Here is a 22,997-nt window from a genome sequence, read left to right as displayed (position 1 = left end):
CACTGACTGAATGCTAGCGAGGATGAGGGAAGGAAAGGAAGTCACGTTGTTGTCAAGGGAATGAAATAGGAGAAGCAGTTGGCCCTCATCTCTTTCTCTAAGTTAACTAGGCACAACAGTAAGGCTGCTTTCAAATTCCTGGAACCGAAGAGACAGTGAAACTGAAGAGCAAAATGTTATGGGAGAGAGGAAAACAAAAAAGACAATGCCAGGGATTCAGTGTTCCAGTAGTACATCTAAAAATGTCCACACAACATTACCAGCTCTGCTTCTGAAGAACTAAAGATTTTATCAGAGATGTTCTTAAAGCAAGAGAGGATAGTGTGAGAGTTGCTCTTAAGGCTCAGGCTTGTTACAACTTGATAACCCTGAGCTGAAATGAGATGCTACTCCCAGATAGAAAGATGTGCCTAGTGGCTATATCTGCATAATGGCAATTTTGCATAATATTTGTTATATAATTTTTTTTATAGGGAGATATACCTATCTCATAGAGCTGGAAGGGACCTTGAGAGGTCATTGAGTCCAGTCCCCTGCCCTCATGGCAGGACCAAGTACCATCACTGAAAGAGTTGCCTCAGATCCCTAAATGGCCCTCTCAGCAATTGAACTCACAACCCTGGGTTTAGCAGGCCAATGCTCAAACCACTGAGCTACCCCTCCCCCCACTGTTTGGTAACTATGCAATACTGCATTTAAATAGCGCTGTACTTTTCTTGCAATCCAGGACCAGGAATGAGAACATATCACAGCAAAGGAGTGAATGAACACTTGTTCATCTCCCTGCATTTTTAATAAAATAGCAAAATCTGTCAGCTCTTCCAACTGAGGAGCTCAAAGTATTAAGCAGACATTAATGAAAGTTCACAACCTAGAAAGATAGGCAAATATTCAAAATGCGCCAATGAAAAAAAACACAGAAATTACACAAAAGTAATTTGCTCAAAGTCACACAAGGTAATATGTGGCAGCAGTAGGAAAAACGCCAATTTCACTTACTCTTCCAGTCCTGGCCTCTATCCATAAGACCATCTTTCCTCCCCTTTTTAAGCCTCTTCTCATTAATGAGGATATTCTCTCTCTACATCTATGAAGGCACTTTTCCTTTTTCATCTTCACTGGAACCTCCTTGTGCAGGTAGAATTGAGACAGTAGGAGACCAACCAGAACCATGCCTAATAAAAGGAAACTGCTACAAACACAAAACCAGACTACAAAGAGACACAGCAGAGCTGTAATTCATTTGCAAATTTCACATGTTCAGATTAGAGCTGAATAAGAACTTGGAATGATACACTATCTACAGAGGCAATTTTTCCCTTTCTTAATAGTCACACCTCCAATCAACTGTGGGAGTGAGTAGGTCTATCCTGAGTGAAGTGGCTTCGTTAACACTATTTCTACGCTTGATAAGTAACTCCCTTCTTTTGATATGCTTTTGATATCCTGCCTCAGAGTTCTACTCATGCACCTGATGAAGTGGTTTTTTACCCACGAAAGCTTATGCCGAAATGAATCTGTTCACCTTTAAAAGTGCCACAGGACTCCTCATTGTTTCTGCTCCCACTTCAACTAATGACCTAACATCAACCCTTTAAAAGAAACCTACTCTGGCATATTCAATACTCCTTCTGTTTGGAATGAAAACATGCCCTGTAAGAGTCATTAAACATGAATAACCTGACCCCGAATTCAAGAAACAAGCTGTAAGAGACTAGAGATAAGGAGTTGAAACATCCCAAACAAACAAGAACATCACAGAGCACATAGCAACTGCTCTGAGCCAGAAGGAAGTTACAAAGAAACAAAGCAATTATATTTCTAAGTATTTGCCATGCTCTTTCTATTGAAATACTTATTGATGATGACACCTACTTCATGGAAATACATAGACAAGCACATTTATTCTGTTACAGATTACAAAGATTATGATCACAGATTTAAGATGCTATTCAATCACCAAGCCTATGATTAACTCTCGTTAGTATTAAATAAAGTTATGTACATTTAGCAGAGAAATAACATATATTTAAAATACCCAGTTTACTCTCTTGCCCCTCACAAGAGACCACATAAGGCAACTGCTTTTTAAGAGTTTTTGATTATTAGAATATAGTAACACCCAATCAGGAAGAATTACCTATTTTTTGTGTTAGAAACAGTACAAATATAGAGACAGACCATGCTAGCAATCTAATTAGACACAAGTGGAGCTATGACCAGAAACTGGCTCCTTCTTAACCTCAGTCCAGTAGCCATGAAGTTTTTCTATGGCAAATATACAGAAATATCTTAGTATTTTACATTTATGTTGTACTCTCCAACACAGACCTTACCACGTAAGGATACAGGGCTGTAGGATACAGGGCTGGCCTTACCACGAGACGAACTGAGGTGGCCGTCTCAAGTTCCAGACTGTGGGGGGGGGGGGGAGAAGGCACCACTAGGACCCAGAGAATTGAGACCTTTCAAAATTTTGGCCCAAGCGAGAGGGCAAGGGGGCATCATTTGAGTTCCCTGCCTCAGGTGCCAAAATGTTGTGAGCTGGCCCTGGTAGGATAGTCATGCTGTGATAGTCGGCGTTCACATTAGTACAATGACATGAATTTATTGGAATCATACGGGCATAAAACTGGAGTATTTCAGGGGTGAATCTGTATCTTAAGAGTACAAGGATCACGTCAACCATAAATGTGACACGGGGACCCATTGGTGCCAACTGGCAGACAGCACAAGACATGCACAAGGGCTTATAGGAACCCCTGGATCCAGTACATTCACAATAATTCACTGAAGAGTGGCATGTAAAGTCTCTACTGAGACCCAATAATCTACTGATTATCTTAATTTTAGCAAAATATAAGTGTGTATAATATTTAAGAAGTTATGTTTCTGTACAGACCTTGTGTTCTTCTGGTCTGTAAAGCAAGGCCAGTCACCGGAAGGTGATCAACATGCTCCATCAGGCTGGAAGAAGATGCTTCTCTCTCTCTCTCAAGATGGTCCCATGTGTTTTGTCCACTTCACAATGGAAGCTTGCTTAGTCTAAGCCGAATGCTAATCAAAAGATTGTGAAATACACAAGAAAGGAGCATAGAAGAAAAATGAGTAGGGGATGGGGAGGGATCCTGTTTACAAGTAAAGACAAGGAATTGTTAAAGTATAACTTGAGGTGCAAGGAAACCAACTGCCAGTCTTATGAAAGGAAGGTCACAGCCAGGCTGGCTAGAAAATGCCACTAAGACTTTGCATGATGAAAAGACTCAGAGGGGTCACCGTGTTAGTTTGTATCTGCAAAAACAAAAAGGAGCCCAATGGCACCTTAAATACTCAAAGATTTATTTGGGCATAAGCATCATACAAAGTGGTTTTTACCCACGAAAGTTTATGCCCAAATAAATCTGTTGGTCTGTAAGATTCCACAGGACTCCTCATTGTTTTGCTAAGACTGTGATGAACTAAACTTCCTTAGACAGGAAATTGTTAGTTAAGTCTAGGCTGTAGAATGCATGTCATGAATTTACTTTACAGGGAACCATTTGTTTCCAATACTTTTACCGTACTTGCTATTCCTTGAATCTGATCTCTTTGTTAAAATAACTTTTGCTTATTTTCACGATAAACATAGCTAAGTGCTGCGTGTCAAGCAGAGTGGTGATCTGAGATGTAACTGTTATGCCAGGGTAGACTGTAGCTTTGAGAGCAGTTTCTCTGTGACTGTCAAGTAGGGGCTGAACACTCCAGGGGATGCTTTGAGGGCCTGGAGGTCAATCACTAACCTGTAGAAGTACAGCAGAGCCTGTGTGGGCTCACAGGGGAGGGTTTGTGTTGCTCCTGGTTGAGGGAGTCAAGGAGCTGACGCTTGCAGGCACAGATAAGGTTCCCTCACATTATGGGCAGGCGAGAGTGAGGCTCCTCACAGACTTGGGCATCCCTGGGAAATGTTACACCAAATTAAATGCAGCCACTTCTGCACCAACTGCACTGTACAATTACTACCCCTGTAAACTGAAAACGTAACCCTACAGTAAGCAACACAGCCCTCTTTTGAGATTAGCTATGTTATTTGTGAAGAGTCATGTAAACAGTGATGTACGCACATCCTTCTCCCAGTCCTGGTGGTTCCCATGCTCACCAACACGTCTTCTGGCCCACAGAATTGTGCTTGCACATTTGGAATGTCACCAGAGATCTGAAGAGGATGCATATATCTAAATGGGGAAAGAGAAAAAAGAAGAGGAACTCTTTTACCTGAGAAAGCTACAGGTGTCTTACTATCCAAACTGGATTGTCAAATGAGGTGGAGAAGTTAAAGCAACCCCCAAGCAAGGAAGGGTCTCTACTGCTGACTGATTGGTTACTTCTGGTTTCACTTGGTATCCGATTGACCGAGTCTGTAACTCTGGTGTTCATGTCTTTAAAGTTTTACTGTGCCTTGCGTGACTGACTCTTCTGCAGTTTATCAAGGGTGATATTTCACTCTTCTGAACCAGTTCTTAAGTAACATAGCCAATTCCTTTGGCAAATACAGAATTTGGTAATACTGAGAGCTGCAACAAGCATGTGGAATGTTTTTTCGGAGCCTTGTTCCAAACTGTTCACTCTACAGATTTACACATTCTCAGGCCAGAAATGGCCATTGTGATCAACAAGCCCAGGGGTGGGGAACCTCAGGCTCGGGGGATGGATGTGGAACCTGCTTGCCTGGATGCAGATCCCTGTTTGCCTGGATGCAGCCCCCAAAGCTCAGGGGCCCCCTTGCATGTGGGAGCCCACATTGATACTCCAGCCCCCCTGCTACCTCACTGCAGGGCTGAAAGCACACAAAATCTGCTAGGCTGGGCCCCCCTAGGCTCTGGTGTGCAAGGGGAATGTGGGGGAGTGTCTGTATCCTCTTGGGGTGGGGCTACATCAATCAGAGGGGTTTTTTGTTTATTTTTTGCTTCTCACTTGTGTATGACCCCCGACTGATTTGTTTGTGGATCAGTGGCCCTCAGCACAAAAAAGGTTCCCTACCCCTGACCTAGCCTGACCTCCTATGTAACAGACCATACGACTACCTCACAAAACTTCCTGGAGCCTAGCTTTTAGAGAAACAGCAAGTCTTGATTTACTAATAAGAATAGCCATATTGGGTCAGACCAAAGATCCATCTAGCCCAGTATCCTGTCTTCTGACAGTGGCCAATGCCAGATACCCCAGAGGGAATGAACAGAACAGGTAATCATCAAGTGATCCCTCTTCTGTCATACATTACCAACCTCTAATAAACAGAGGCTAGGGACACGATTTCTACCCATCCTGACTAATAGCCATTGATGGGCCTGACCTCCATGAATTCATCTAGCTCTTTTTTGAACCCTGTTAAAGCCCTGATCTTCACAGCCTCCTCTGGCAAGGAATTCCACAGGTTGACTGTGTGCCGTGTCAAGAAATACTCCCTTTTGTTTGTTTTAAACCTGCTACCTATTCATTTCATTTGATGACCCCTAGTTCTTATGTTATGGGAACAAGTAAATAACTTTTCCTTATTCACTTTTTCCACACCAGTCTTGATTTTATAGATCTCTATCATATCCCCCTTTAGTCTCCTTTTCTAAACTGAAAAGTCCAAGTCTTTTTATTCTCTCTTCACATAGGACCCATTCCAAAACCCTAATAATTTTTGTTGCCCTTTTCTAAACATTTTCCAATGCCAAAATATCTTTTTGATATGAGGCAATCACATCTGTACACAGTATTCAAGATGTGTGTACACCATGGGTTTATATAGCGGCAATAAACTATTCTCAGTCTCATTTGCTATCCCTTTTTTAAGGATTCCTAACATTATTTGTTTTTGTTTTTTTTGACTGATGCTGCCCATTGAGTGGATGTTTTCAGAGAACTATCCACAATGACTCCAAGATCTCTTTCAAGTAATTGTAGCTAAATTAGTCCCCATTATTCTGTGTATATAGTTGAGATTATTTGTTTCAATATGCATAACTTTATATTTATCAACATTAAATTTCATTTGCCATTTTGTTTCCCAATCACTTAGTTTGGTGAGATCTTTTTGAAGCCCGTCACAATCTGCTTTGGTCTGAACTATCTTGAGCAGTTCAGTATCATCTGCAAATTTTGCCAACTCGCTGTTTACCCCCTTTCTCCAGATCATTTATAAATAAGTTGAATAGGATTGGTCCCAAGACAGACCATTGGGGGACCCCACCAGTTACCTCTCTCCACTCTGAAAACTTACTATTCATTCCTGCCCTTTATTCTCCCTCTCCCTGGCCCTATTACAGAGGCCCCCCCACACTTGCAAATTGTTTGGTTTCTGGAACTTGTGGCCCCACCCTGAGGGGGCAGGTAGAGGTGCTGTGACAATTTATATAGTGGGGTGCTGAGAGCCATTGAACCAAACTGTAAAACCTGTATATGATGGAAACTGCTTCAAGTCAGGGTGTAGGGCAGCATTCCCAGAGCTCCTAGTTTCAGCACCGATACAGCATGTCTACACAGCAGCATTATTTCGGAATAACAAAGGTTATTCTAAATGCAGGACAATGTAGCACTTTATTATTATATTATTATTATATTATTATTTATTATAACAAAGGTTATTCTGAAATAACATATTGTGAATCTACATAGCAAGCCTGTTGTTTCAAAATAAATTAGAAATAAAGGGCTTCTTACTCCAACTTCTGTAAGCCTCATTGTATGAGGAGTAAGGAAAGTCAGAGGAAGAGTGCTGTATTTTGAAATAAGTGCTGTGCAGACCTGCCCAAATTCGAAATAAGCTATTTCGACTTAAGCTAGGCAATTTGAATAGCTTAAGTTGTGTATCTTATTCCAAGTTTAGCCCTGCTGTGTAGACGTACCCAGAGTGGCAGGACTTGCATTGCTTTGCTGAACTCTGCCATCAACCCCAGATATCACTTATGTTACCTTTTCCCACAAGCATGAGAAACACTTGGCGGGGGCTGAGGGGAAGGGAACAGCTATGGAAGAACGACAGGATTAAAATATCTGCTGACACCCGACACTGTAGAATATAGTGGATGTTGGAATTGTTCTCTCCCCACCACTTCCAATGTTGTAAGAGCACCATCTTTTGGTTTTATACATAACAGTTTCCAGCTCTCATAGTGTCAGGGGCCCCATTCCTGAGTGCTGTGGCTACCCGGAGCTAATGTTACCTGTAACCCAACACTGTGAGAACAAAGCTCGGAATAGCTTAACGCTCCTCATTTGATTTCCAGTCGTTTAGCCTGAGCAAAGTCCCTGAGGTGTATGGAGCCACTCGCTCATTCAACAATTCCATCACCTGTGCAATGCCTTTTTTAAATGAATAGAATTTAAGATAAGACAGCTGGTTTGCAATCACAAATTCCCCCTCCCTCCCCTTCCATGCATTCCAGGGCCAATGAAGTGTTTAGTAACATAAAGAATGTGGTCATTTTAACCCCTCAACGTACATAAACATAACATTCCTTTGAACCCCTTCTAACTGGCCTACAGACATGGAGCTAATCAAAGCCAAAGACATTGCATGCTGAAAGGCAGTCATAAATCCAGCCTTTTTAGAAACGAGGCACTAGCCCAGTCAGCTGGAACGCATTGCGTGACTAGTAAGGAACCAGTGTTTGGTGAGGAAGGTCTGAGGCAAGGACGTAAGAAATAGCTACAGACAGGCTTAACATTAAATCTCCTCTTAAGATTTTAGTAATGCTTTTATTGAAAAGGGGCCTTAACAGTCATGTTTGTTTTACATCCTTGCCTTGCAAACACACCTACCTTGCGGTTCCCCTGTGTGGGTGTATTTAAAGTATTTGCTTAGCACAACACAGACGGTGGTGATGCACTGAGCCACTCCTCATTTGGTGCAAACTGGTATAGCCTATTGACTTGATTTATACCTAGCTGTCCCTGATGGATCATGAACACTGGCAAAGATGAAACTTACTTAGACAGGGCTAAAGGAAAGACATGCTCCTTTATCAGTTCTATTCCAGTTAAGTTTCAGTGAAGAAGGTATATGTTTAACAGACACCACATTAAGCATGTCAGTCTTTCAATCACCTGTTTTAGCAAAGTACATTTGTATGTTTCTGTGATACCAGGATTCTGTGATTCATTTAAAGCATAGAAGAGAACCTGTACTAAATAAAAGATAATACGCAAGTAGGTAAGAGGCTTAAAGAGAGGGGAGTGATTCAAGAGCACAAAGTCACTACTGTAAAGGTGCAAAGTTAGGAAATGAAATTACAAATGGACTCATGTCTACTTGGATTATGACAGTAGGCCTTGACCTTCTTAGTGCTAAACAGCATAGCAGCCATTTAAATCAAGGGATGCATTCACACATACTTCCTCAAATTCAGGCACTCAAATGAGTTGAAACTTCAGTAAAGAATACAATTGTCAGACACATAGATGAACATAATTTGTTGGGGGAAAGTCAACATGGATTCTGTAAAGGGAAATCATGCCTTACAAATCTGCTAGAGTTCTTTGAGGTGGTCAACAAACATGTATACAAGGGCGATCCAGTAGGTATAGTGTACTTAGATTTCCAGAAAGCCTTTGACAAGGTCCCTCACCAAAGCCTCTTAAGTAAAGTAAGTTGTCACGAGATAAGAGGGAAGGTCTTTTCATGGACTGATAAGTGGTTAAAAGACAGGAAACAAATGGTAGGAATAAATGGTAAATTTTCAGACTGGAGCGAGGTAACGCAAGGGTCTGTACTGGGACCAATCCTATTCAACTGATTTACAAATAATCTAGAGAAAGAGGGAAACAATGAGGTGGCAAAATTTGCAGATGATACTAAACTGCTCAAGATAGGTCAGGCCAAAGTAGACTGTGAAGAGCTTCAAAAAGATCTCACCAAACTAAGTGATTGGGCAACAAAATGGCAAATGAAATTTAATGTTGATAAATGTAAAGTAATGCACATTGAAACAAATAATCCCAACTATATACACAGAATAATGGGGATTAATTTAGCTACAACTACTTGAAAGATGTTGGAGTCATTGTGGATAGTTTTCTAAAAACATTCACTCAGTGTGCAGCAGCAATGAAAAAAGCAAACAGAACGTTAGGAATCATTAAAAAAAATGAGAGTGAATGATGCTGAGAATATTTTATTTCCTCTGTATAAATCCATGGTACACGCACATCTTGAATACTGCATACAAATGTGATCGCCTCATATCAAAAAGACATTGGAAAAGGTTCAGAAAAGGGCAACAAAAATTATTAGCGTTTTAGAATGGGTCATATATGAAGAGAGATTAAAAAGACTTGGACTTTTCAGCTTAGAAAAGAGGAGACTAAAGGAGGATATGATAGAGGTCTAAAAAATTATGTCTGGTGTAGAAAAAGTGTATAAGAAAAAGTTATTTACTTGTTCCCATAACATAAGAACTAGGGGTCACCAAATGAAATTAATAGGTGGCAAGTTTAAAACAAACAAAAGAAAGCACTTCTTTACACAGCACACAGTCAACCTGCGGAACTCCTTCCCAGAGGTTGTAGTGAAGTCTAGGACTTTAACAGGGTTCAAAAAAGAGCTAGATAAATTCATGGAGGTTAGGTTCATGAATGGCTATTAGCCAGGATGGGTAGGAAGGGAGTCCCTAGCCTCTGTTTGTCTGGAAATGAGTGACAGGGGAGGGATCATGTGAGGATTACCTGTTGTGTTCCCTCCCTCTGAGATATCTGGTATTGACCACTGTCAGCAGACAGGATATTGGGCTAGATGGACTGTTGGTCTGACCCAGTATGGCCATTCTTATGTTAATCATGGCCTGGGCTTCTGGAAATTAGAATGGATATCACTTTAATCAAAATGGACACTGTTGAAATCAGCTGTTAGAAGGTAATCATGGCTGAGTTGCAATCTATTTGGCCCCTAAATGACACCATGACCAATGATGATATTTTATTTTTATGAAACATAATGGTCTAATCCTAATATGCATAATAAGCAATAAATAGCTCAGAGAATCACAAATGCAGGCATCCATAGAATAGAATGCCACAACCAGGTATCTAGCAGGGACATAATACAGGTTGAACCTCTTTAGTCCGGCACCTTCAGAACCAGAGAATTTTCTGGACCGCAGGAGGTCAATATTGTCTAGCAGCATTACCAATACAGTCCATTACTGGACTGTTAGAGGACATTTAGGGGTAAATTGGAGCTAAATATCAGCACAGAACACTGAGAGCTAGGACTGATGTCTGTAAACAAACTTTATGGGATTGAGGGAAACTTGGCCACACCCATGAAAAGTGGATATTTGGCTAACTAAAATCATTCCAGACCATGGATGTTTCCAGACCAGAGAGTTCTGGATTACAGAGGTTCAACCTGTACAGAGTGTGACAGTTGACTGTGGTTGAAATTGTTTGGCTAAGGACACCACAGCAAATTCCTAGTCTTGTGGAATGAGCTATCCAATGGCCACACAGAGGAGATAAAACAAGTTTTTGTTTCAGAAAGTGGAGGAAGCATCCAGAGAGACAGCTATTTTAGACTTGATTCTGACCAACAAGGAGGAATTAGTAGTCAATCTGAAGGTTGGAACCAATTTGTCTGGGTGGTTAAGCACTAGACTATATTGCTTAAGGAGGTTGTGGAATGTCCATCATTGGAGACTAACATTTGTCAGGGTAGATATAGATAGTGCTTGGTCCCATCCTGAGTGCAGGGGACTGGACATGATGACCTCTTGAGGTCCCTTCCAGTTCTAGTATGCTAGAACATACACTATAAGAGGAGGTTCGTTAGATACATTAAAAGCAAGAGAAAAACAAAGGAAAGGATAGGACATCTACTAAGCAGGAAAGAAGAGCTAAACTGATGATACAGTTTGTGCACCTCCCTAAACCAGGACTCTCTGGTCTGGCAATGTCTGTGGTCCACCAGGGTAATAGATTTTCCTGGACAAATGAGCCCTGGAACCGGGAGCCAGTAGCCCTGCTGAGGCCAATGGTCTCCAGCAGCCAGGCCAGGGCCAGCACTGGTAGCAACAGGGCTCGTGTCTAGCAGCAGGGCTGGAGCTGGAGCCAGAGCCAGAATTTGGCAGCCCAGCCAGGGCCAGGGCTAGTGTAACCATGACCAGGTGGAGTATTTGAACCTGTGACCTCTGGTGCTTAGTATAGGAGCCTCTACTGCTTGAGCTAAAAACCAACTGCCTCACAGCTTAGTCTGTAGAGCTTCCTTGTTCTTATCTCTCACTGTAAGTGGTGTAAGTGCCACTACATGGGACAGTGAACCACACTAGGGCCATGTCCAGACTCAGGGGTTTTTTCAGGAAAAGTAGCCTTTTCCCGAAAAAACTTTCCCTGCGTCCAGACTCAAGCCACGTTCTTTCGAAATTATTTCGAAAGAACGCGGCTTTTCTTTCGATGGCGGTAAACCTCAATTTACGAGGAAGAACGCCTTCTTTCGAAAGTTCCTCTTTCGAAAGAAGGCGTTCTTCAATGTAAAGAGGCCGTCTTCGAAAGAGAGCATCCAGACTCGCTGGGTGCTCTCTTTCAAAAAAGCAGATTTCTCTTTCGAAAGATCCGCCTGCAGTCTAGACGCGATCTTTTGAAAGAGGCTCTTTCGAAAGATGCTTTCGAAAGAGCCTCTTTCGAAAGAAGCCTGCAGTCTAGACATAGCCTAGGTGTGTGGGCTATACTAGCAGCAGTAGGGCCAGCATCTGGTGGCCTGACCATAGGCGGGCATGCAGCCAGTGGTAGGGGAGGACTGCGAATCTGCCAAGGGCCAGAGACAGAGGAGCCAGCCTGACGAGAAGCGGAGTCAGTGATGGGAAGGGACAGGAGGTTGGAGGGGGGTGTAAATGGGGACCTTGCCTGGTCCAGCAAATTCTCTCATTCGGGACCAGTCAGGTCCCAAGGGTGCTGGACCAGGGAGGTCCAACCTGTATCAAGAAAGCTGAGGTGCTTAATGCTTATTTTGCTTCAGTTGTCATCATTTAAAAAGGCTAAAGGTGACCAGATGCTCAGCACAATATTATCAACAAGGAGGAAGGAATGCAAGACAAAATCAGGAAAGATCAGGTTAAGAATATGTGGTAATATAGATATATCCTTGTTTAGCAGAGCCTGATGAAATTCTTCCTTGGGTACTTAAGAAATAGCTGAAGCAACCTGGGGATTGCTAACAGTTATCTAGCGAACTCATGGAGACAGAGAGCTAGAGAAGATTAACATAGTATGTATCTTTAAAAAGGGGAACAAAGAGGATGCAAGGAATTACAAACCAGTAATCCTAACTTCAATACCTGGATAGATAGCAGCACAAATTATTAAATAATCAATTTATAATAACCTAGAGCATAATAATAATAAATAATAAGCTAGAGCATTTTATTCACAATGGAGAGGCAGCAGCATGGGGGGTGAAGGGCCCAGATGGCTCTGCAGGATGCGAGACAGATGCAGTACGGAGTGGCGAGGAGTGCTTGTAGTCAACAGGATGAACCAATAAGTCCAGGCTCATTGGTTAATCTTGTAGTTAACTACACTTTGGCATCCCTAGTTCACACCCCAATGAATTGTTCCAAACTGATGGGGACCATATAACAAACCCATGGCAAGCAACAGGCATAGCACTGACTGCCAAAGAGCATATTTAAAGAGATATTGTAAGATTACCTAGGAATTCCTGCTCCACATTAGATGGCTTATAAATCATGTGTTAGAAGATAGATTAAATGTTTAGGCCCCTTCCATTGTGAATAAAATGCAGATTCAAACTGACTTGACACGCTTCATGAATTCTGTTGAACTGACTGAATTGTTTCAAACACAAATTTAAAAATACAAAACCACTTTGTTGACATTTTCAATTGACAGTGAATTTTCATTTCAAATTTCACCTGAATTTCATTTAAAAAAAAGTTAGAGATGAAACCATTTGTTCAACTCAGATTTTTTAAAAGCTCTCAGTTTGCAAAAACCAAGCAAACAAACAAACAAAAAACCCCAAACCCACACAAAAATTGTGTTTCAGGGTGACCAAAACAATTTTTCCAGTTTGGCCAGTGAACCCAACAAATAAATAAATAAATAAAATTACAGCATTACTATTAGGTAACATGATTTCACACACACAAATTTGAATACGTTTGACATTTCACCCAGCAGAGGGCAGTGGTCCCATTCACTTCACCCATATTGGAACTTTAAAAAACATAAACAAAAAGACTTTATTGTTACAAAATCAAAAATACAGGAAATTCCAGCTAGCCCTTCTTCCCTTTCCCTGACCTTTCCTTTAGGTTAGTCCAGTAATGTTCCCATTGCAGAATCTGCCCATTAACTTGCTGAGAAGCTGATGACACATTCACATGTGGCAGTTCTTAGAAGGCTAGTGGAGGAGTAAGTAAAATACCTCCTCACCCTGTAAGACTCCCACATTTAAAGGGATCTTTCCCAGGCTGAGCCACAGATTGAGCAACCTTTCAGTACCTTTTCAGGGTCATGTTTTTATTAACCAACAGCCATCTCTGGAGTGAAACTTGGCTAATTTGAGCACATTCACCTTCCAGTTACTGCATCTAATCCAAATTTAAATTAAAAATAAATATCCAAAGACTGACATAATACTTGCCTGTTAAAACAATCTAGATTAACACTAAGGAAGGAAATAGCAAAGAGTTCAGTTATTCGCACAGTAAAGTGGAGTGTGTGTGTTATTCATATACCAAGAGCAGCTGTTTTACAGTTGCTCCCTCTATATTTAGAGTGGCATTTTCAAAAACCTTCAGAATGTACCTAACTCTGCTCCCATTTTGAAGTCAGTGAGGGTATGTCTACACTACCCCCCTAGTTCGAACTGGGGGTGGGGGGGTAATGTAGTCATACGGAGTTGCAAATGAAGCCCGGGATTTGAATTTCCCGGGCTTCATTTGCATAAAGCCGGCCGGCGCCATTTTTAAATGCCGGCTAGGTCGGACCCCGTGCCGCGCGGCTACACGCGGCACGGACTAGCTAGTTCGGATTAGGCCTCGTGGAACGAGGTGTACAGCTAGTTCGGATTAGGAATCCTAATCCGAACTAGCTAGTCCGTGCCGCGTGAAGCCTCGTGGCACGGGGTCCGACCTAGCTGGCATTTAAAAATGGCGCCGGCCGGCTTTATGCAAATGAAGCCCGGGAAATTCAAATCCCGGGCTTCATTTGCAACTCTGTATGACTACATTACCCCCCCTAGTTTGAACTAGGGGGGTAGTGTAGACATACCCTGAGAGATTTGCCATTGACTTCAGTCAGAGTCAAAGAATACAGGCCAGTGCAGCATACCTTTGAAAATGTCATCCATAATCAACCCTTCTGAAGTTAATGACAAGACTCCCATTGAGCAGCTTTGGATGAGGTCCTTAGGGCTCAATCAGAGGCACCATTTCAAATTTTGGTTGGGGAGGCAGGCGACTGTAACTGATTCTAGGGGCTACTTAGGCATTTGAAAAGTTTTCTAGCAGATAATTTAGAAGTTAGCAGGCACAATCCCTGTATTTCATTCCTATATATATAAAAAAAAGACAAATAAATATTAGACCTATTCAGCTCTAATAATAATTTCTGACATTTTGTGGCAAGTCATTTAAAGGACACTGTTAGATTTAAAAATTTGATATTGGCACTTTGTTACTAACTCTGCAGAGAGCAAGAGAGAGAGAGAGACCTCATCAGAACTCCTGGGCTCTGATCTGGGTTCTATGTAAGAACATCAGAATAGCCATATTGAGTCAGACCAACGATCCATCTAGCCCAGTCCTCTATCTGACGGTGGCTAATGCCAGGTGCTTCAGAGGAAATTAACACAGCATGCAGTCATTGAGGGATCCATCCCGTCACCCATTCCCAGCTTCTGGCAAACTGAGCTGAGGGACACGGAGATTATGGTGTTGGAACTCTGCTCACACTGGCTAACAGCATTGAGGAATCTATTCTCCTAATTCTTTTTTTGAACCCCGATTATACCTCACCTTCATAACATTCTCTGGCAAAAAGTTCTCCCTTAATCATCTATTTTTCAAAACAGAAAAATCTCAGTCTTTTTTAACCTCTACACTGTATCCTTGCGAACTAAAAAACACCTGATTTACCTGCTGGCTGAGAGTCACGTCTGGTTGCAGATGGTGGTGCAGGGCCCAGTGACTCCCCACATCTCCATGACACCACCCCCAAACATGGGCTCAGTTAGACCATGTGTATTTTAGCAAGACCCATCAGCCAAACACCTGGAAAAGAATTCTCTGTAGTAACTCAGAGCCTTTCCCACAAAGAACCCCATCAGCAGCCTTTGGGGATATTTGATATAAGCAGATGCATTTACGCCACAGGCCATTATAGGCAACCTCAAACTAGCCCCTCCATAAATGTTGCAAGCTAGGCATTGAACTAAGTGATGATAAATGCCAAGGGCTGCAGAAAATGCTTTGTGATATTTTCTGTCCTTCTTGGATCAAAATCTACTGATTCCAAGATCTTTCTTGAGTGGTAACAACTATATTAGACCACATCATTTTTGTATCTATAGCTGGAATTATTTTCCCATGTGCATTACTTTGTATTTATCAACACTGAATTCTGTCTGCCTTTGTGTTGCTTAATCACCCAGTTTTGTGAGATCCCTCTGTAGCTCTTTGCAGTAGCTTTGGACTTGACTATTTTGCCACCTCACTGTTAACCTCCTTTCTCAAAATAATTTGTGAGTAAGTTGAACAGCACTGGTCCCAATTCAGACAAACCGTATATGCCCCTTAAAAGATAGGGGAGGAAAGACAATGTTTTCGTGATCATCTAATGATCCTTCATTTACTTGAATGACTAGCATTTAGTTATCTTAATCACCTTGCCTCCCTCTGTTTATAAACAAAGTCCCTACCCTAAAGGCAAAGCTGGGAGCTGCACAATTCCTGTTGCAATTAAGATCTGCTTCTGGGGCTAGGAGGGCATGCACTTTAAACAGACCTCAAGTATGAAATCCAAGGGTTCAAACTTCAGAAGAAGGGATACAGACCTCCCTAACTCCCCTTCTATGGCACCCAGGGGCTCAAACCTTGATAGCCAACATTTTCAAGCTCATGTTATTAAAAACCCACCATCATTCCCCCTTTTTAAGTGCTTAAATATAGATTCAGGCCCTAAACTTAATCATCCTACTAAAAATGGTAGCCTCAAATTCCCTTTTGTTTGTATTTTAACAAGGTGTGTGTGGGGGGGGAGCGGGGGAGAATGTTACACACACATACACACACACACACACACATATATTTTGGAGCTTCAAAGGAGCATGTAGACTTTCAGATAAGAGGAATTTTTCAAGTTGTACCTCACAGTACTCCTCTGATACTTGACACCATGTAAGGCACTGCATTTAGCCGTATGGAGTGGAAATCTATCAACCTCATGAAGAAACTTGCACAAGTACAAACAGATTTCTCTCCAAATGCAAACGGATGGACATTATACCAAATGGACTGAAGGTGAAAAATCCATTGCCTTCTACATACTGCACAGACTACAGTGAGAGATTATGCCATATACTATCCAAAAAACTGAGGAACCACCTGATCAGCATCCTGTGCAGCAAACAGGAAAACATCAAAAAAGAGCTCTCCAATCTGGAGTCTCTCATAAAACACCAACCTTCTGCACAAGTGGACTTTACTAAAATAAGACAGGAGATCTACATTACACACTTCACTTCTCTACAGAGGAAAAAGGACTGTAAGCTGTCTAAAATCCTACCTGCCACATGGGGCCACAACAGTGGTACCCCTAACTCACCCAGCAATATCATCAATCTCTTCAACTACACACTCAGCTCGGCAGAAGAATCTGTTCTATCTCGAGGACTCTCTTTTTGCCCCGCCACCTCCACTAACATGATTCAGTTCTGCGGTGATCTGGAAGCCTACTTTCGCCATCTCCGTCTCAAGGAATACTTCCAACACAACACTGAACAGTGCACTGACACACAGATACCTTCCCACCAACAGCACAAGAAGAAGAACTCCACATGGACTCCTCCTGAGGGTCGAAATGACAGTCTGGACCTCTACATAGAATGCTTCCGCCGACGTGCACAGGCAGAAATTGTGGAAAAACAGCATCGCTTGCCTGGTAACCTCAGTCGTGCAGAACGCAATGCCATCCACAGCCTCCGGAACAACTCTGACATTATAATCGAAGAGGCTGACAAAGGAGGTGCTCTTGTCATCATGAACAGGCCTGACTACCTAAAGGAGGCTGCCAGACAACTCTCCAATACCAAATTCTACAGACCTCTTTCCTCAGATCCCACTAAGGAATACACTAAGAAACTGCACCATCTGCTCAGGACACTCCCTAAACAAACACAGGAACAAATCGACACACACTTAGAGCCCCGACCAGGGTTGTTCTATCTATTACCCAAGATCCACAAACCTGGAAATCCCAGACGCCCCATCATCTCAGGCATTGGCACTCTTACTGAAGGACTGTCTGGCTATGTGGACTCTCTACTCAGACCCTACGCCACCAGCACTCCCAGTTACCTTCGTGACACTATGGATTTCCTGAGAAAACTACAATGCATAGGTGATCTTCCAGAAAACACCATCCTAGCCACCATGGATGTAGAGGCTCTCTACACAAACATCCCACATGCGGATGGAGTACAAGCTGTCAGGAACAGTATTCCTGATGATGCCACAGCACAACTGGTGGCTGAACTCTGTGAATTTATCCTCACACACAACTATTTCAGATTTGGTGACAACATATACCTCCAGACCAGTGACAACATATACCTCCAGGTGACAACATATACCTCCAGACCATATACCTCCACCCGCATGGCCCCACAATACGCCAACATTTTTATGGCTGACCTGGAACAACACTTCCTCATCTCTCGTCCACTTACACCCCTTCTTTACCTACGCTATATCGATGACATCTTTATCATCTGGACCCATGGGAAGGAGACTCTGGAAGAATTTCACCATGATTTCAACAGCTTCCACCCCACCATCAACCTCAGCATGGACCAATCTACACAGGAGGTCCATTTCCTGGACACCACGATACAAATAAGTGACGGTCATATCAATACCACCCTATACCGAAAACCTACCGACCGCTATACTTACCTGCATGCCTCCAGTTTCCATCCCGCACACACCACACGATCCATTGTTTACAGCCAAGCACTGAGGTACAACCGCATATGCTCCAACCCCTCAGACAGAGACCTACACCTACAAGATCTTCAACAAGCATTCTGTAAACTGTGATACCCACACGAGGAAGTGAGGAGACAGATCAACAGAGCCAGACGTGTACCCAGAAGCCTCCTGCTACGGGACAAGCCCAAGAAAGAAACCAACAGAACACCACTGGCCATCACCTACAGTCCCCAGCTAAAACCTCTCCAACGCATCGTTAGTGATCTACAACCCATCCTGGACAATGATCCCTCGCTTTCACAGGCCTTGGGAGGTAGGCCGGTCCTTGCCCACAGACAACCCACCAACCTGAAGCATATTCTCACCAGCAACTACACACCGCACCATAATAACTTGAACTCAGGAACCAATGCTTGCAACAAACCTCGGTGCCAACTCTGCCCGCATATATACACCAGCAACACCATCACAGGACCTAACCAGATCAGCCATAATGTCACTGGTACATTCTCCTGCTCATCAACCAACGTAATATATGCCATCATGTGCCAACAATGCCCCACTGCTATATACATCGGCCAAACTGGACAGTCCCTACATAAAAGAATCAATGGACACAAATCTGATATTAGGAATGGCAACATACAAAAACCTGTAGGGGAACACTTCAATCTTCCTGGATCTACAATTGCAGATCTAAAAGTAGCCATCCTGCAGCAAAAAAACTTCAGGACCAGACTTCAAAGAGAAACTGCTGAGCTACAGTTCATCTTTAAGTTTAACACAATCAACTCTGGATTAAACAAAGACTGTGAATGGCTTGCTAACTACAAAAGCAGCTTCTACTCTCTTGGAATTCACACCTCCAGATCAGCTGCTAGAAGTGGGCCTCATCCTCCTTGATTGGATCCACCTCGTCATCTCAAGCCTGATCCTGGCCTGCATATTTATACCTGCCTCTGGAAATTTCCACTACATGCATCTGACGAAGTGGGTCTTTGCCCACAAAAGCTTATGCTCCTACACTTCAGTTAGTCTATAAGGTGCCTCAGGACTCCTCGTCGCTTTTGCAGATTCAGACTAACACGGATACCCCTCTGATACTTTTCCAGTAGAGTTATTCCTCTCCCCACGAGGAATAACTCCTTTTTATGCTACAGCTCTTGCACAAAAAGGCAGATGTGGACGCTCTGGAGGGTTTTTTGCGCAAGAAACCCCTATTGGAAAAAGCACAGGTGCTCTGATGGCCATTCTGTGAATGGCCATTAGAGCTTTCTTGCTCAAGAGCGTCCATAAAGTGTGGAAACTCTCCTGCACAAAAGCACATCGCTTTTGCGATGAACTTTGAGGTCTGGATGCGCTTTTGCTCAAGAAGTTTTTATGCAAAAACTCTTGCGCAAAAGGCTTCTTCCGTAAAAACTCCACAGTGTAGACGAAGCCCTAGTGAAATACAATAATTTAGGTGCCACGCTGAATAAAATGCAAGAAGAATTTTGTAATAATCCACTTTTAGATCCTATATGTTTGTTTTCTGATGCTTCCTAAAGAGTAGGGTGACAATGCTAAGGATACTGAAGAAATTCAATAGAGGAGAAAGAGGAGAATAGCAAGTATTTTACACTCCTTTTCTATTTTATTTCTGTCACTCTTCACTTTTGTTAGCTAGAAGAGGGCATTTCTGTTCTGCAGATAGTGGAAAAAACTCATTTGTAAGGACACCAGTCTTCTTAGTGCAAGGTTATTCAGCCCTGCTCAGATCATAAGGAACAGCAACATTTTTACAAAGATCAATGAAGTTATAGCTGCTAACAACAATGATGGACTGGAACTAACAATCCACTTTTTAACCATATGATTTCCACTAATGTTAGGCTTACAAAATCCCCACTTATTTTCCCTTAGATTGAGTTGAGACCTTGTGCATTTTTCCAAAACATATTAAATGCCACTAGAGGGAGATAAAACCCTAGACAGATTCCTCCGTTAAACAAAAAAGATATTCGATATATTACATATCAATGAGGAGTAATTCGAACTACCTACTCCGTGCCGCGTGTAGCCACGGGCACGGAGTCCGAACTACCAGGGATTTAAAAATGGCGGTGCCCGGCAAGATGCAAATGAAGCCCGGGATATTTAAATCCCGGGCTTCATTTGCAACTTCGATTGACTACATTAACCACCCTAGTTTGAACTAGGGTGGTAATGTAGACATGCCCTCTGATGCTACAGGACCATTCGTTGTTTACGTTTTTTTAAAGTTGGTAAGTAAGGCTATGTCTACACAGCAGCATTATTTCAGAATAAATGACATTGTCCGCATCTACACATCAAGCAGTTATTTTGACATAATGTTGAAATAATGTTGAGCTGGAGGACTTCTTACTCCGACTCCTGTAACCATCATTTTACGGGAAGTAAGGGAAGTCAGAGGAAGAGTGATCTACCTTGGACTTCCTGCTGTGTAGACAGCACCAAAAGCCAAAATAAACTATTTCGATTTAAGCTACACAATTGACATAGCTCAAGTTGTGTAGCTTATTTCGGCTTTAGCCCTGCTGTGCAGATATGCCCTAAGTGACTACAGATGATTTCCATTTGCCCACAAGTCAGCATCCTAAGGACCTGCAGGCTTGTGTCATTTGGTGTTAATTTTAACAGTAGCCCTAGCCACATGCTGCCTTTCTGCACAGAAGTGAATTTCATATAGAGATGTAAAGTCACTATCAGTGGTAGTAACAGATACCCTGTTTGCAATTTCAGCAGACCTGAGACAAGATGGAGACTTAACTTTTGTACATGGTTTAGACAGGTCGGGGGTACAGTCATGGGTAGGGCAGAGAAGCTTGCTTCCTGCTTTCCTCAAGAAAGCTTCCTTTCCACCAAGCTTTTCTTCCAGGACTTTTCATTTCCTTCCTTCCTTCCAGAGAGCTCCTGTTTTGAAGCTGCCCATCACCAGCTGCAGCTTCAGCTGCTGTGCTGACACAGGGTGTGTCTACACAGCACCCTTACCTCGAAATAAACTATGCAATTTGCGCTACACAAGTTGCATAGTTTATTTTGAGGTAATTTAGAAATAGCATATTTCAAAATTTGGTGCTGTCTACTCAGTCTTGTATTTCATTTCAAAATAATGGGCTGTTTCAATAGACGCAGAATAGCCATTTCTGGATACTTCCTGGATCCCGAAATAGCTCTGCAGTGTAGATGTAGCCACAGGGTATAGCTCAGCTTCCATTAAAAACCCCACAGCTCATCCTTGCCAGCTGACTCAGGCTTGCAGGGCTTGAGCTAAGAGGCTGTTCAACTGCAGTGTAGACATTCTGGCTCTGCATGAGGCCTAGGCACCAGGACTCTGAAAGGCCCAGAGGTCAGGGTCCACCCCAAACCAAGCATCTACACTGCAATTAAATAGCTCTTCAGCCTGAGCCAGTTGGCATGGGCAGACCTGCCAATGAGCCAAGATGAGGAGGGGACAAAAGGGGCAACTGTTCCATGGCTTAGAGCTCCTGGATCCTTTGAATTGCTGACAGAGTGCCACAGCTGGAGTGCCACTCCATGCAGCTCTGAGAGAAGGGGGAGGGGATGCACCCTGAAGTCTGGGTTGGGTGGCTGTAAGGGCTGACCCCTTCCTCGCGAGGCCTTGCCCCTTCCGGAGGCAGAAAGACAAAGACTTGCCCACAGGGAGTCCACAGCAGAGGCTGGGAAAAGAGCCCAGATCTTTGGAGGAGCCATCCTGTGTTGTGACCACAAGGCCAACCTTCCATGCTAGGAGATATAGCAGGAGACTCCTGACTTCTCTTCCCAGCTCTGTCCCTGACTTGCTGTGTGACCTTGGTAAGCCAGTCGCTGTATGTCTATGTGCCTAAGGCCACGTCTGTACTTAACATGCCTGAGATCAATCTTCTGGTGTTCAAATTAGCAGTCTAGTAAAGACTCACTAAATCAAACTCTGAGGGCTCTCTCGTCAGCCTCTTACTGTGAAGAGGGCACCAATCTGTTGACTCCAGCTATGTTATGTAACTGGAGTTGGGTACCTTAAGCCAACCTTCTGGGTCTGGTATAGACCTGGACTAAATGAATTGACTGTAAATCTGAAGAAACCCAATAACAATACCTGGTATCTGGCCACGAGGTGTCAGTGTTGGCCAATCCAACTTTTTTCCTGGGGTAAAGGACACCAGCTGAAAGACTTTTGAGATTTACAGAATAATGGATAGCATTTATTAGTACAAACAGCGACATGAGCTTTAATGATTAGCCTGTGTACCAAAGTGGGGATTTTATGTAATATTTGTATAAATCCCATTGGTACCCAATGGAGGGGAAATCTAAGCGAGAGTTGTGAATTCAGCACAGTCTTGCCTGGAAAACAAAGAACTGGGAGGTGAGTGGCAGAGAATAATGATTCAGAGGGGTAGCCGAGTTAGTCTGTAACAGGAAAAAATGTAAAAACAACAAATAGTCTAGTAGCACCTTAAAGACTAACAAAACATGTAGATGGTATCATGAGCTTTCATGGGTATAACCCACTTCTTCAGATGACAGGAGTATAGGAAGTCCAGATCCAAGAATAAATAAGGGAAGGAGGGAGGATGGGTGAAAAGGAAAAAAAAGAAGGGAGGAAGAATAAAGAGTTGGCTGGGAGATATTTACTAGAACTGACTAAGGAAGTCAAAGGAACAGAACCTGAGAATAGAGTTCACTGAATCTTGGCTGATGAATGGGTCTGGCTTGAATAGAATTTACTATTCTTTAACCTTTATTTCTCTATGTTAATCTCAAGACTTTTGCATTTGCTCCCGTCAG

The 22,997-nt window shown here is 42.7% G+C and overlaps 1 protein-coding gene across 7 annotated transcripts in view; it reads right to left on the bottom strand.

Moving 5' to 3' along the window:
• The window catches only part of CCBE1 (collagen and calcium binding EGF domains 1), a 286,875-nt gene that overhangs the window by 222,010 nt on the left and 41,868 nt on the right, over positions 1-22,997 (bottom strand). For 2 of the 7 annotated variants that reach the window (XM_089779440.1, XM_089779439.1), the window contains exons 2-3: positions 4,136-4,211; positions 2,903-3,057 (exon numbers count right to left, since the gene is read on the bottom strand). The exons of 1 other annotated variant lie outside the window; for it this stretch is intronic. The gene's annotated coding sequence lies outside the window, so the exon portion shown is untranslated. Of the gene's footprint in view, positions 1-2,902; positions 4,212-22,997 lie in introns of all 7 variants that reach the window. 4 more of the 7 variants (XM_089779435.1, XM_089779438.1, XM_089779436.1 and 1 more) reach the window with 3 other exon arrangements.

The sequence above is a fragment of the Pelodiscus sinensis genome, chromosome 6 (genome assembly GCF_052426305.1).
Source record: "Pelodiscus sinensis isolate ZL-2025 chromosome 6, ASM5242630v1, whole genome shotgun sequence".
NCBI lineage: Eukaryota > Metazoa > Chordata > Testudines > Trionychidae > Pelodiscus > Pelodiscus sinensis.
Note: the sequence above shows the minus strand (reverse complement) of the source record. Positions and strands in the feature narration are given on the sequence as shown.